Source organism: Vicugna pacos, chromosome 15 (genome assembly GCF_048564905.1).
Source record: "Vicugna pacos chromosome 15, VicPac4, whole genome shotgun sequence".
Lineage (NCBI taxonomy): Eukaryota > Metazoa > Chordata > Mammalia > Artiodactyla > Camelidae > Vicugna > Vicugna pacos.
In genome coordinates, this window is record NC_133001.1 from 39,565,771 (window position 1) to 39,581,318 (window position 15,548).

General features: G+C 44.3%; 1 protein-coding gene and 1 long non-coding RNA gene across 4 annotated transcripts in view; one reads left to right on the top strand and one right to left on the bottom strand.

Moving 5' to 3' along the window:
* The window catches only part of GALNT14 (polypeptide N-acetylgalactosaminyltransferase 14), a 190,935-nt gene that overhangs the window by 3,082 nt on the left and 172,305 nt on the right, over positions 1–15,548 (top strand). The window lies entirely within an intron of this gene.
* Positions 1,943–12,655, bottom strand: LOC140685892 (uncharacterized). The gene is made up of 4 exons (XR_012059344.1): positions 12,598–12,655; positions 11,148–11,779; positions 5,930–6,247; positions 1,943–2,519 (listed from the first exon to the last, which is right to left on the bottom strand). It is a non-coding gene; the product is annotated as an uncharacterized lncRNA (long non-coding RNA).

Genomic DNA, 15,548 nt, shown 5'->3' on the forward strand with positions numbered 1-15,548 from the left:
TGTTATGTGTATTCATGGATGTGTTTTGTGTCTGATGGATGAGAACCCCTCTGTATCTTACTGTATATGTGTTTGAGGAGAGGGGTGGAGAGACAAAATGAGATCCTTCTTAGCACAGAACAGTTTTATTCCAGGTACCAGGTGCAGGAAAGGCAAAATTCTACAAATGATGGAAATTTGCAGGTCACGTCCCAAGGAGTGCAGTTGGTTCCCAAACCTGACTGCAGGTCAGAATCACCTGGAGAGCTTGTTTAATATACACATTTTTGTGTTTAGTTGCAGAGATTATGATCCTGTGGGTTTGGTAGAAGTTCCTAGAATCAGTATTTTTACAAGGGCTTCATGTGAGTCTGAAGCAGCTTGTTGATGGATGGTATTTGGGAGCTGGGTGAAGAATATCAAGTCTTTTGATTTTTTTTTTGGTAGTTTGGTTGGCCCCATGTACGTGTGGCCGAATGATTTCATTCTTCTTGAGCTTCTGGTAGATCACGCTTGTGTGACTGTGTGCATTCATGTGAAATAACAATAGCTAGCATTTGTCTAGTGCTTTACAAATTCACCATCTCCATTTCACATGTATTAGCTCATTTAGTCTCCACAACAACCACAGACAATAGGCTGATCATACTTTTATGCAGATGAGCTTGAGTAATGAGGTTAAACAATTGGCCCAAGATAACAAGGCTATTATTAAGTGGCAGCGTCAGGACAAGAATGGAATGGGCTCATTCTGGGAACTGCCCATGTAAGTGCTCCTTCCATGCCACCGAACCTGGGTCTGCACTAGTGGCTGATGGGCTGAGTTTGGGGTATTGACAGCTGACGATACCCATCTACTTTCCAAGCACTTCCATGGCTCATCCCTAGGTGCTGGCCTTTGGAGAGCTCTAGGGAGGTGGGTGTCATTTGAGAGGGGAACCTATCTCAGAGGGAAATCCTGCTCTGCCCTTGGAGGAGGCCAGATGGGGCAGAGGAGGCTCCTCTGGCTGGACAGAGTGCACCCCAGTGGGGAGGGTCTGCTGGGAGGAGACAGCATCATTGAGTGGTTGCACCAAATGGTTGCAGGTGGTTGTAGCACCTTTGGTTTAGGACTCCTTTGCCAGGACAGAGATTGTTGCCTCAACAGTAGGAATTCAGCTGGGATGTTGTCTATTGTAGGGAAAGAAAAATTTGGTTTTTGAGTGAGTTCAGTATCTTAGGTTTCCCTAGGCAATGCTCATGCCTAGTTATGGGAAGAGCTCTTGCCTTGGGCATGTCAGAGCCCTGGGGAAGTTTTCATCCTGCCTGGGGCTCTTCCCAGTGTGGTAGAGGGGGTCAGCTTATTTCCCAAAGCCAGAGCAGTGGGCTCCCGTCCCTTAAAAATATTTAGAGAAATTGAAAGGGGTTGGACAGGAGAGGGCTGGGGACCTCCCAACTTGTAGATTCCATGCTGCCAGTTGTCTTTTAGTGGAGATGCTGCCAGTTCTAGTCCGGGGCTCCCAGGCTCTTATTCTCCTTTCCTCAGTGTTAGGAGACATCCTCATTCACCTGGCAATGGGATCTCCAAAGTGGGCCTGATAATAAAATAAAACTCATGGCCAGTCACAATCCAGGTGATATAGAGAAGCCAGTCTGCACTTCTGGTTTCGGAAAATTGATTGGATTTCCCCCCTTACTTTCAGGAAAGGCTGGTTCTATTAATAGCTCAAATAAAGATTTCTTTAAGTTTGACTTTTCAATGTTGAGTTGATTTTTTTTATGGGAGTTTCCCACCCCCAAATTCAGCAAATCTCTAATTCCTTATTGAAAATCATATAACATGCTCGATGCCTTAATTTAAATTGTATTTTAGCGATAAATACAGTCCCACTAGAAAGGACTTGAAAAATGTTTCCGTTGCTTCTCTCCTCTGTCATTTGTTTGCCATTTGGAGAATTATACAATAACTGACAGAATTAAAAAAAAAACCCAAAAAACAAACAACCTAGCAAATTTGTCTCTTATTTCCAAGAAACTAAATTTGGTCCAGGGGCTTAGGGCTTAGTAAAAACAGAAGAATTTGAGGCCTGAGGGTACTTTTGGAGGAAAGTTTTGGAAATGTAAAGGCTTTGAATAAAGTGCCTCAGGCTTATGTAAATGTATTTGTGCTGTACTAGAAATATAGCAAACACTCTTAGAAAGGAGCTTGTTTTCTGTAATATTTGCATACTTACTGCAGATGTGTTAAGTATATGACACTGGTATTTTGTTCCCCATTTACTAGATGATTTCTCCCACTAAAAAAAAATCCATCAATTTTAGAGAGAGACCCTAATAATCTGCTGATGCTCAGTGGGTGCATTTTAGAGTCTGTCCAGGGACCTTTGACTCTGGAATGACCAGGAAGAGCCCATTATCAGATGAATGGTCATCCTTCCACTCGTTCTTGTGTGTGCTGGTGCCTGCACTGGGCGCTGGGCTGTTTTCCCATCTAAGGCAGTTCCTGGAGCAGGTGGGGAGGAAGGTGTTGCCTAATGGCCCAGATGTGTCTGCTGTGAGACCTGGGAAATATGAGAGCAGAAAGTTAGAACCTCAGGGATTCAAGAAAGGCATGCTTTTGCTTTCTAGATAGCTACAAGCTTTTTTTTTTTTTAAAACCCTGCGCTCCCCCTGAACTTCTCTCCTTCTGTTCAGTCCCAGCTAGCTGGTGGGAATTTCTCTGCCCGGGGTCATTGTGGGCCTGCCCTGTGTTGTACCTCTATTCTAGGTCCCTTTTCAGCTGGCATTCTCCCCCAGGCCCTGTCTCAGGGACCCCTGGGTCTGTTCTAAGGGAATCTCTTTGAGTCAGTCTGGGGAGCTCTCTCCCTCTCTCTCTCCCCCACTAAACCCTCGTTCCACTAAGTGACCTGGTGCTTTTGGAAACAAAGACCAGGAATCTCTGTCTCAGAATTTCCAAGAGGCACGGAATGATACCTAATCAAAACAGGAAAGACCTAAGGGTAAGGCTAGAAAGGAAAGAGAAATTAATGTCCCTGTCACAAGCTTCCCCAGCCTGTCTAGAGACTACCCTTTCCCAAGGTTGCTCATCTGTTTGAATCATTTAAAAGTTTTAATTTCCATTCATCAGAATTAACTGAACAGGGACAAAATGAGGCTGCCATTAGCTGATGCCTAAGGCCTGGGATTTCCACACAGCCAAGTTCATGTGCCATTTCATCTACCTCCTTTGCCTACATCCTTTCCCACACCTTTCCCATCCCAAATTTCCAGAACAGTCTTATGCATTATCAGGCACCCAGGAACACATTTTGAAGTTGAAGAAACATGTTTCTGTGCCCTTGTTTTGTTTTTAACATTTATGGTTCTGTCACTCTTCCAGAGCATCTCAAAGTCCCCAGTGCATTTTTTGGAAAAGAATCTGAATTAGAAAGTAAGGACAAATTCCGGGCTCCTCTCTCTGGGGGAGTCTGTGAGCCCTGCCATGACATTTGCACATTCCACCAGAGACTAGCATTATAGACCTGCCATCTGTTTGGGGAAGTGAGTCTGGATGTGCCCTGTGCCCTCTATAGCTGGCTGCTGACTATTCTCACTTGAGCGCTGTGACCCTGAGGTGGAGGGGGGGTGGTCAGCCTTCCTCCTTATATGGACCTTGAGATGCACATTTTTCACCAGAGTCCAGAGATGGAGAGCCCAGCTCCCGCCATGTCATCATCAAGTGTGGCTTCACTTTCCAGCTTTTCTTATACACTTGGCAGCCCGCGGGTCTCTTTCTGCCATTGGCAGTGCTGGATATAACTCTGACGGTCTCATCCAGGCTCAATCTCCTAGACTGTGAAATGGAGCCGCATATGGCAGCCCTGCCTATCTCCCCCTGGCCTTGCCAGCAGTCTGAGCCATTTGGGGTTACTTGTGAATCACTCTGAAGTGAGACCTCATGGCTTTAAATAATTATACTACAGATACTCTGTGTCTATTACTTATCTTTTAATTATTTTACCAGAAATGCTAGATTAATCAAAAATAAATCAGTTTCCAAGTCCTTAGATGTTGTGCTGATTAAGAAAGAACCCCTTTGGGATACTAAAGAACACACACACATGCACACATGTACACTGGTACCTTGGGGAATTCTGCAGAAGCTCCTGAAATTTGCTGGCTCTGATATTTTGGTATTTCAGAATAAATGGCCTGAGATGACCTTCTGGGGCAGCAGTCTTTGCATTTGGCAGGAGCTGCCGCCGTCACAGGACCTAATGAACACTAGGAAACTAATGGGGAGAGAGGAAGAGCTCTCTATGGTGTGAGAAACGTGTGCGCCACCCAGGGGGTCTGCTTTCCTCCTGCTTTTCTTTCAATTGCTTCCCTCCTCCCTTCATCACATCGTTCCCCCTTCTCTTATTCACATCTCCCGGAAAGGAAAGCGAGAGGGGTCCAGAGCAGAGAGGCACAAGACCCTTGGGCAGGAGCCCCAAGGAAGAAGTCTGGAGGTGCAGGAGCCCAATTCTTCCCTGCAGGCTCTGACCAAAGTCAGGAGCTGCCTGCCTCGCTCCTGCCTTGCTCTTTCCGAAGGAGGGAAGTAGCCCCTCTGGGTCACCCTGAGCCATTCTGCTTGTATGCCGTTATATCAGCATGAGTCCTCATCGCAGGAATTAAGGAGCCTCCCGGACAATGCTGATTGCAAGTACAAAGTCTCTTATGTGTAACATTTCCCGGAGACGAGATTAAGCACTTAAAAAAAATAATTAAATTCTCCTCATGTCACTTGTCTTCTTAACTGTGAGCACTCCAGAGACCTTTCAAGGAAATGCAGGGAGAGCAGCACACTCTCGTGTTCCTGCCACTCGATCTGAGTGCCCAGAGGAAGAGAACCACAACCCAGCTGCCTCTTTGCTAATGATCCTGTTGTTTAAACCCAATTTGCATCTCATTCCCGGCCAGGAATGTGGGGTAACATCTACAGAACGGGTAGGACCACCCCATCTTGATAAGCTCTCTCCAAAGAAGCTATCAGTCCCCTTCCTCTGTCCTCACTAGGGTTCAGAAATTAGAAATTTTTTTTCCCCTAATGGTCCAGGCTGAGGATTTATGTAGCTTCTGCTGTTCCTCTGAGAACACTCTAATCATTAATTCCCCCCAGCCACAGAGAGACTGAGCCAATCAATATTTATGCTCCCATCTCTCGCAGCTGCAACACGCAGGCATAATGGACGCCAAACTCTGTGATGGTCATTGAGAAATTAGCTGGCGCCTGTATTTCAGGCCCATTGTTTTCTAGAATCTCAGGGAGCTCAGACCACGTGGCCCGTGGATTAATTAAGCCACCCAGATAATTGGCTGTTAATAGACAGCCAGTTGATAGCTGCCAGCTGAGGGCTGAACTGACTGTGGTCCTTATTGTGGTGGGTTGATGGTCTGTATCAGGAGAGGCACTGGCTCAAAGACCTGCCTAATTCCAGGGGAATGAAGAACAGGAACATCAGAGGTAGCTTCCTCTCTCCACCTCTTCCGGGGATGTTTTACAGCTATCAAGTGTTTTTATTCATAGGTGACTCGTTTGATCCTTCCTGCAAAGGCGTGGGGTGGGTGTGGTTATGATCCTTGTTTTCTGGAGTTCGAGGAGACTGAGGTTATAAGCGGGAGGAGACTCTGTCAAGCTCCCCCAACCAGTAAGTGGCCTGGAGCTCACGCTTCCCTCTGTAAAGCACATGCTGTTTGCATCATGGCTGTGCTCGACTTCTGGGTAGCTTCCTTTTCCAGGGGAAATGAACTCTATTTTATATATGTACATGTTACATGTATGTTTTCACATGGACAAAAAGCTTATGCTTTTGCTGAGAAATGACTCTGTACCTCTGATAAAACACCAGTGTTGCTTTTCTGTACGCAGATTAAGGCAACTAGAGAGCCCATCTCCGGAGGGCCACCAGGACTTGGAGTTTTCTCCCAGGACAAGTCAGGTTTAACTCACCTGCAGGTCCTCCAGGAACGTCCCATAGGTTACTGTTTTCTCCTGTGGGAAGGTGCTGGGCTGGGCGGACTCGTGGTCCTGGGAGAAGCGGAGACAGGCTTTCCCACCCCTTCAGTCCTGTAGTCAGCGCTGGCTCTGTCCTTGTACCCATGGGCCTCCCGGGCTGGTAGGGGTTTGATGGCAGGAAATGAGGCTCTGCTGTCATTCAAGAGGCTGCTCAACTCAGAAGTCAACAGGATTGTGCAATTAAGACAGAAACCATTGATTTGAATCCCTTTCGTGATGAGTGCGGTCCTTAAACAATCAGAAGCAACTCCCCTGTAAGAGGAAAAATGTCAGAAAGAACCTAGGATGCACAGCTTATTTCAAATGCGAGGTAGGTGTATGCGGGAATGACTCCAGCCAAGTGTCTTTGGAAGGTACCCAGCCTCACCTGAGATCCTCCCAGCTCAAAGACAGAAGGTGCCCTGCCTGTGTCATGCTCTTTAGCCTTAAAGGCCCATTGATGGCAGCAGCGGCAGCTCACTTCTGCTCTGTAGATGGACTGCTGGTTCTACCCCGTACAGGGTACAGCCTCTTGGTGGCTGCTTTGGAGGTTAGATGTGAGTAATGTACTTACTGCCTGTGTATAAGCTTAAACTTATGACAGCATAAAATCAGGAGGTTGCTAATATCTTCTGGGTATTTGTCTGCAATTCGGGTAAGCTACCGGAGGGCTCATGGTGGTGCTTTGGTGATGTAGCCTGAATGACAAAGTCAGTCTCTATTGCAGGATTCTAAGCAGAAACATGACTTTCCTTGTCCATTTCTGCAGAGCATGGCAACGTTAAAGGGGACTGTATTTTTAGAGTGTGCATGGAGTAAGAACGAAAAGAAATGGTGAATCTCGGTAACTCTGACATTTTCCCTCTCCACTCAAAGATCCTGATGATTTTCTAATTATTTGTTCAATTCTGGATCAGATAAACTCCCTGTAATTCTCCCTGCCTCTCTTAACACTGAGATTATGGCTTCTGCTCCAGTTTTTAGCTTTTCTCTTAAAACTGCGTGTATGTTTTGGAAAACATCTTAGAAGTGTCTACTAAAGCCAAATGCATGTTTATATCTATGACCCCGCAATTTCACTCCTAGCGATAAACCCCAAAGAAAAGCCTTCCTGTTTCAGTGAATCCGTGCACTGAAATCGGAGCAGGCCAACTTTTCCTGTAAAGGGTCAGATACTAGTTATTTTTGTTTTGTTTAGGTCATACGATTTCTGTTGTAACTACTCAACTCTGCCGTTGTGGAGTGAAAGACAATATGTAAATAAATGAACATGGTTGTGTTCCAATGAAACTTTATTTGTGGACCCTGAAATTTGAATTTCGTATAGTTTTCACATCTTGTGAAATAATTATTCTTTGGCATGATTTTCAAAGATTTATAAATGCAAACCCCATTTTTAGTTTGCAGGGTGTCCTAAGACAGGTGGCAGGTCAGATTTGGCGGGCTTGTGGAGTTCCACTTTCATAAAGTACAAGAACCAGCCAAACTAATGTACGGTGTTTGAAATCAGTTTCATGGTGACCGTTGGTTGGTGTTAGTGACTGGAAGGAAGCAGGAGGGTATTTGGGGAACTTGTACTGTGTCAGTTTCTTGATTGGGGTACTTGTAACTTGGGTGTGTTCACTTTGTGAAAATTCCTTTTGAATACCTGCTCTTTTCTGTTTCCACCTGAATACGACGTTTAAAAAGAAAAAGTCGGCACTGAGTGGGTGGCTTCTAACTCCAGGTTTCAGCACCACCTTTGAGGTCAGAGCGTAGAAGTTTTCATTCTTTTTTTAGCCACTGGTTTCTGAGTGAGAAAGCCTTTGGAGAAAGGTGTTGAGAGGTCTTCCCAATTTCCCAACTCTTACTCCCTTTTTACACACAGGGGGACATTTAACAACCAGTGTAGTAGGGATACCAGTCACGCAAAGTACACGTGCCTGCTGAGAGTTAACTGTTTAGTTGCTGAATCATAGGAAGATGGGAGGTGGATGCTAGGGGAGAGAAGGGCAGTGGGAGGCACCTTCAATACAGTGGGAACCACCGGGAGGAATTCAGCTGGTATAGCTGCTCCACAGTGAACCCAGGCTGAAGTTGACCTATGTTTATAATTAAGAGATGGAGGCTTAGTGACAGTCAATGGAATTTTATGACTCATGCTACTGGCTTGTAGAAATCCAGCTTCTATTGATTGATTGATTGACTGATTGCCTCCAGGAGGAAAAAAAGCAGAGAACTAACAATCTGAGCCCCTACGGGTGCTGCCAGGTGTATCCTGTGTCAACCATCTATTCTTCGTAACAACCCCCTGGACAGTCGGTATTATTAACTTTGTTTGTCAGGTGAGAAGCATCCAGGCTAAGGATCATGAAGTGACTTTCCCCAAATCATGCTGCTCATCCGTGGAGGAACTGGATTCCAAACCAGATCTGTCTGGCTCCAGAACCCACCCTCTTACCACCTTACCACGCTCACCCTGGCTTCCTTCCCTCCCTCCCAGCCACACACGGTCTCCTGAAAGTGATGATTGAATATATTTTCCCCCTATAAAGGTGCCTTTATAGCCTGCCTTTGCTCCCCTTCCTGGAATTACACGTGTCTTGTTGAGACCAGAAGCTGTTGAATGAAATAGTTTTATATCAGAAGCTATCTCTTCCAGGACAAGTCATTTTAGAACAACAGTCGAAGAGAAAACTTTATAACACTTTCAAAGAGAAATACATTGTGCTTTCAGCACTGTTTGATAGCCATTAGGAACACATCCTCCCTACAGACCATGGGGAAGGTTTCTGGTCCCTGGGTTAAGCTTTAAAAAAGGAGTCTCCAAGCTATCACATTCTTGAGGGTGTTAAGCTACTTTCGATCTGCCTCAAGGCTGATTAAAGAGGGGATGGTGAGGAATCAATCAACAGATGCTGAAAATGCAAAGACCACGGTAAATGGTAACCACCCCACCCTGCCCAACATCATTCTTCGGAGAGGAATAGTCCTGTATCCAGCATAATAGCACCGATTATTTGGTTGTTTGTGCTGAGGAGTTGAAAGCTATCATGTGCCGGGGAAATACTCAGCATGGAGCAGTAATTATGGATCAGCTGATAATAAAGGATGTATTGGATTGACTGCTAATTAGATTATTAGCAGGAAAAACAAATACCTGCTATTAACCATAAATAAGCCACATTTGTGATATCTTCTCCTTTTTAATGCATATTCCTTTTTATAATGTGCAATTTCTTCTCTGTGCTAGGACTTCCTATCTTCCCCAGTCATATAGAAGCATAGCTGTTGAGCTGTAATCGAGTCGTTTTCTGGTTTCTTTCCGGTCTCAAAAGGGGTTGAGAGGGGTTGAGAGCACTGACGTGTGTTGAGTGTCATGTGTCAGGCCCTACATGAGATGTGTTTGGTCTTTTCAGGGAAGAAGTTGGGGCTAGATCAGAGCAGGAGCCGGGTGTTTCTCACAGGCATGCAGTCTCTCTGAGGGGTGAGGGATGAAAGGGTTTTCCCTATGAAATCCAGCCTGGAGTTAACTGCCAACAAAATGACCTAGTTGCTTCTTTGTTGCCACTTTGAGGTTTGGTCCTCATTATCCTGCTTTGAGGAGGATGGATGGGCATTTGGGTGCTTTGTGTGTCTGCCCCTACCCTCTCCCCACCAAGCAGGCCATCTTCCTACCCAGTATGTCCCCAGTGGTGTGAGAATCCGGCTGTCTTCCTGCCCAGGGTGATTATGCGTTCTCTGGGTGGGGACCATCTGAAAGAGCCCTTGGGAGCTCCCTGGGTTGTCTGCAGGGGTCAGGGGGCAGCTCTGACCACGCCCTCAGTAAGTGGTGCAAGTGGCCATCAAGTGTCCTGCAGGAAGGGCTAGGGATGGAATTTATCCCTGACCACACTGTATGCTAGGAGTCTATGCAGGAGGGAAAGGTTTCCGTGGGGAGAGGGCTGTATGGCTGCCTCTTGGGAGAAATGCTAGGTGCTTTATCTGTGTTGAGTTATTTGTTCTTTACAAGGCTCACCACGAGGTTAGGCAGGCTGAGACCTAGCTGGTGCTTGCCAGTACAGCCCTACCATGTGTTCAAAGCTGGCACCTTTCTGATTAACTAGTGCCTAAGCCATACATGTTGTTAAAATGTTCTCTTAAAGAAATACAAATCAAAACTATGAGGTACCACCTCACACTGGTCAGAATGGCCATCATTAAAAAGTCCACAAACGATAAATGCTGGATAGGATGCGGAGAAAAGGAACCCTCCTACACTGTTGGTGGGAATGTAGTTTGGTGCAGCCACTACGGAAAATAATTCCTTAAAAACTGAAAATAGAGTTACCATATGATCCAGCAATCCCACCCCTGGGCATATATCTGGAGAAAACTCTAATTTGAAAAGATACATGCGCCCCAGTGTTGATAGCAGCACTATTTGCAGTAGGTAAGACGTGGAAGCAACTTAAATGTCCATCAAGAGATGACTGGATAAAGAAGTTATGGTATATTTATACAAAAGAATACCACTCAGCCATAAAAAGAATGAAATAATGCCATTTGTAGCAACATGGATGGACCTAGACATGATCATACTAAGTGAAGTAAGTCAGACAGAGAAAGGCAAATATCATATGACATATCACTTATAGGTGGAATCTAAAAAAAATGACACAAATGAACTTATTTACAAAACAGAGACTCACAGACATAGAAAACAAACTTATGGTTACCAAAGGGGAAAGTGGGGAGAGGGATAAATTAGAAGTTTGAAACTAACACATACACACTACTATGTATCAAACAGATAATCAACAAGGTCCTACTGTGTAGCACAGGGGACTATATCCAATAGCTTGGAATAACCTATCATGAAAAAGAATATATGTGTGTAACTGAATCACTATGGTGTACACCAGAAACTAACACAACATTGTAAATCAACTATAGTTCAATTTTTGAAAGTTCTCTTATGAATATTATCTCTGGATGACATGTGGATTTCCCTTATTTTATGAAGAAAAACTTGAGGTTCATAAACATGCAGTGAGACTGGCCCAGTTCAACAGAGCTAATAGGTGGTGGAGCTAAGATAGGTCTGTGTGATGCCAGGGTACCATTGGGGTAGTTGGCAAGTGAGAAAGACGGTGAGTTCCTTGAAGGAATTTCTCCTTTTGAGTCCCTATCCAGCGTGGGGAGACAGGCTTACCAAACAGGAGAGACAATGGGCCGGTTTTCCTGTACCAGGCCATGTTGCAGACCTGTATAGGCAATCCTGGGTGGGAAACACTGTGCAGGGTGTGGGAGATGGCCGGGCCCGGTTCTGCCCTCCTGGCCCAGGGCGAATCCTGAAGGAGTAGTGGCGTGTGGAGCAGCAGTGCCTGGCAGAACTCTGTCTCCCTCTTGGACTGGAAGGTGTGTTGCTTTATTCCTGGAGAGACGGAACTGGGTGACTTGGATGGCTGTTTAATGGTGAGAGGGCTGCAAGATGAAGAGACATCTTTTTTCTCTTTTGAGTCAGAGTGGAATGTGAGGCCGGGGGTTGGAGAGGATCTTTACACGGGTTCCAGGGATAAAAGTTTGAGACGATGGCTTTCAAATTTACTAGGAGTTGTTCTGCAAGGTTGAATTCTTCCCTTGCTCATGTCACTCTTCAGTTAGCTCAGAAAAGTGTGGTTGAAGTTTAATCTCATCCTTAAAGCTCTTTCACTAAAACAGGAATCCATTATTCCACAGGGCCTCTTATTAGGAGAAGAAGGATTTAGGGCGGTCTTTTCAAGTCATTTCAGTGAGTTTTGAAGAAGTACATTTGCCGGGATCCACTTGTCCCCAAAGTGTCTGCTGTTTGAAAAGTACAGCATTAGCGAAAGGAAAACAGGAACGGAAAACCAAGTTCAGGAAAGAGAAATAGGCTAACTGAGCACCCCTCTTTAGTTTAATTAGACATTCATGCCTATTATGGGTTCTGTACTATTTTAGACAGTCTTTACTGGGGTTTGCCCATGGGCCAAAATCAGACCCCACCTCCTCCTGTGAGCTAAGAATGCTTTTATGTGTGTGTGTGTGTATAAATTTTTAATAGTTGGAGAAAAACTAGAAAGAAAAATATTTTGTGTCACATGAAAATCATATGACATTCAAATTTCAGTGTCCATAAATAAAGGTTTATGAGAACAGTCACACTCATCCCTGTACGGATTGTCTGTGGCAGCACTCTCTATCGTGGCCAAGCTGAATAGCTGTGATGGAGAGTAGGAGGCCCGCCAAAGTGAAAGTTTTGCTATCTGGCTGGCCCTTTGCAGAAAAAGTTTGCTAACTCTGCCCTAGATCTATGCTTCTCAAAGTGTGGTTGGCAGGTCAGGGTTGGACATTTGTTAGAAATGCAGATTCTCAGGCCATTCCACAGCCATTAATTCAAAATCTGCATCTTTTTTTTTTAATCTGCATCTTAGCAAGACTCACAGGTGGTGCCCAGGCAGCTGACGTTTGGGAAGCATTGCCGCAGGTGACAACTATCTTTTGCTCACAAAAATCGAGTGTTAATCGTAGTTCACAAACTGGGGTCTAGAGTTGGTGCTCCATTTCCCTATTTATTGAATTCAGTATGATTCTGAGATCCCATTCTCCTGAATTGGAGTGGGGATTCCTCTTCTACTCACAGATTCATGAGGATCCAGAAGGCTTCCTCGTTGCTAGAGGATGTGGGAAGAGCCTCGAGCCTTCCTGGCATTGTGGTCATGTCTGTGACATCACTGAGCCCTCATCATTCTCCTGCTCCCCGGCCACTGGGTTCCTTGTGACACTGGGATCCCCAAGCCCAGGGTCCAGCCTCCCTAGGGGCACCGCACAGCCACTCCTCTCGGACCCTGCTGTCCTCTGGGGCACCCACCACTTTCAGGACTGGTTGCCTTCATTGTCTTTCCAAGCTGGAGGACTTCCCTTTTCCATCACCCGCTGGGCTACTTACTCTTTCAACACACCAGCTTTTTTGTACCACCTGGGAGCAAGGGAGCATCCTGTTTGGGTTCTATGCTGAGGTTAGGAATTGGGGCTGGGCTGGGGTCGGGGTGAAGGGGTAGAATGCAGTGAGAACAAATTCAAATGAATATCCCAGTACATTATCCTGCCATGCCTGTGGCGAGTTAGGATGCAGTTGGGGGACGTGACCAGCACAGCGCAGTAGCAAATCTAGGATATCTTGCTGTAGAACATGGAGTAAATTCTGTAGGAATTCAGAGAAAGGGCGATTGTGTGGCTGGCGGGGTGAGGAGGGTCTTCCTGAGGCAGTGGGACTCAGCAAATGGCCAGAGTGGAGGAGTTTTAAAATAAAGCAATTTGCTTATTTTTATTCTCAGATGTGAATGTGTCTGAAAATGAATGGATCTCTTCAGTTGGGAATATTACAGTTTACTCACTGGGGACCTGTTCAGGGTATGTTTTTGGTTTAAGGATTTTAACTGCTCAGAGTATGCCGTTTACTCTTAAAGGGGCAGTTCAGTGAAACTCGATGAGGCATCCCCTTTCTCTTAACCTCTGGTCTAAATGAGAGTTGCTAAATATGTTCTGTATGTCTCACCAAGGTTGGTTCTGGCTTTTCTTGACCACCTATTTTCATCTTTAATTCGTGGAGCTCCTGTTAGAGAAACACCCCACGGAGAAGTCATCTTGTCGATCTACATTCTGTCGAATGAGGTCTTGGGAAAAGTCACGTAGAGCAGTCCTGTCCTCTGACAGGTGTGTGGAAGTCCTGGAGACCCGAGTCTGTGTGCGTTGGTTGGAGGAATCAAGAAGGGAAGATATCCTGGCTGGTGTTACCAGGATGCTGGATGGGGTTCCCAGGTTGGGAGATTTCCTTCTTCTTGTATCTACCAAGCAGCTCGGAGGCTGATGGCCCACTTGCGTTCACAGACATGTGTGGTGATCCACTATGCCTCTCGCCAAGTTACCCTTCTGGGAAGCTGGACGAGGAAAGGACCTAACACAGTGGACATGGACATGCATCATGATGTACCAAGTTAAAAAAAAAAAAGGATTCAGAATTGTGTCCCTAGTAGGATCCTATTTTGTTTAAAACAAGATATATATTGAAAAAATTTTTAGATTATCAAAGTGAGTGATTTACATAAATGGGTATGGTCTATGTTGTGTTTCTCATTCTTGCCTAGTAAGTGATTGATTTAGGCTTATCTTCTTGCTGATTTCCTCCACGCACCCCTCCCCCTACTTTATTTTTTTTGCAGGAGGAAGATAATTAGGTTTATTTGTTTGTTTGTTTGTTTTTGGAGGAGATACTGGGGGTTGAACCCAGGATCTTTTGCATGCTAAGCATGTACTCTACCACTTGAGCTATACCCTCCCCACCTCCCCCCACTTTTAAATAAGCATCGTAACAACCTGAATGTGTAAACTTCCGTATCTTTCTCTGTGCACCCTCTAGTCGGTATGTAAACAAATATAAACATTTACCGATCTGTTTGGGTCATTATTAAGGAGGAGAGAGAAAGAGATTGACCATAGTATATATCCTTCTTTGTATCTTACTTTCATTGACTGTACATCCTAGAAATCCTTAGGGCAGTGAGTTCATTATTTTTAATGACTGCATAATATTCTATGACATAGCTGTGGCTTATTTTATTCATATAATGAATTCACTTCCATATAATGAATATATCCCTTGTCTCTTATCTCTTGTCATTGCACACAATCTGCAGTAAATATCTATGTATACATACTCTTACCTATTGGTGCTTTTATTTCTATGGGATAGATTTTGAGGAGAGGGAGTTCTGAGTCAAAGGGAGTCTAATTTCTATATTAATGGATACATTGAGATTGCTTTTTAAAAGAGTGTAATATTCCATATTTCCACTGGCAAGGTGAGTATTCTTTCCACAGCAGCCCCTTTAGCATAAATGTTGTCATTTTCATTTTGCCAGTCTAATGGGTGTGTAATAGAATCCTACTATAATTTTATATTCCTCTGACTACCAGAGAGGTTAAGTATGTTCTCACATATTATTGCCCTGAAGGATCTGTTCTATGAAATGTCTTTTTAGATCCTCTGCCCACTTTTCCACTGGGCTCTTCATCTTTTGTTGTCAGTAGTAAGAACTCTCTGTATGTTACAGGTGGCTCTTTGTTGGTCATATGTATTGTAGATTTTTTTCTAGTCAGCTCTTACACTGTTGACTTTGTTTATGGTATATATTACCATAAAATCGTTTGCTTATTTTTATATAGTTAAAAATAGCTAATGAGTGTTCTGTCTTATTAAAAAGATCTTCCTAACTCCTAGGTTGTATGTAGAACATCCTAAATTTCCTCTTCTATATGAATTTCAAAAAAACTTTAAAATCTTAAGTCCATCTGGATTTTATTTTCATTTCTAGTTTGAGGTAGGAATTTAACTCCATTTTCTTCTAAATGAATAGTTATTTGTGTCAATATCATTAGTTAAACAAATCATCATTTTCTTCCACTGACTGAAATACTGCCTTTATCATATATTTATTTCCCCTAAACATTGGGTTTTAGTTCTGGGAACTCCATTCTGCTCTATTGATCTATGTATCTCTTCCTATCCCAATATCATACTTTTTACTAGAAT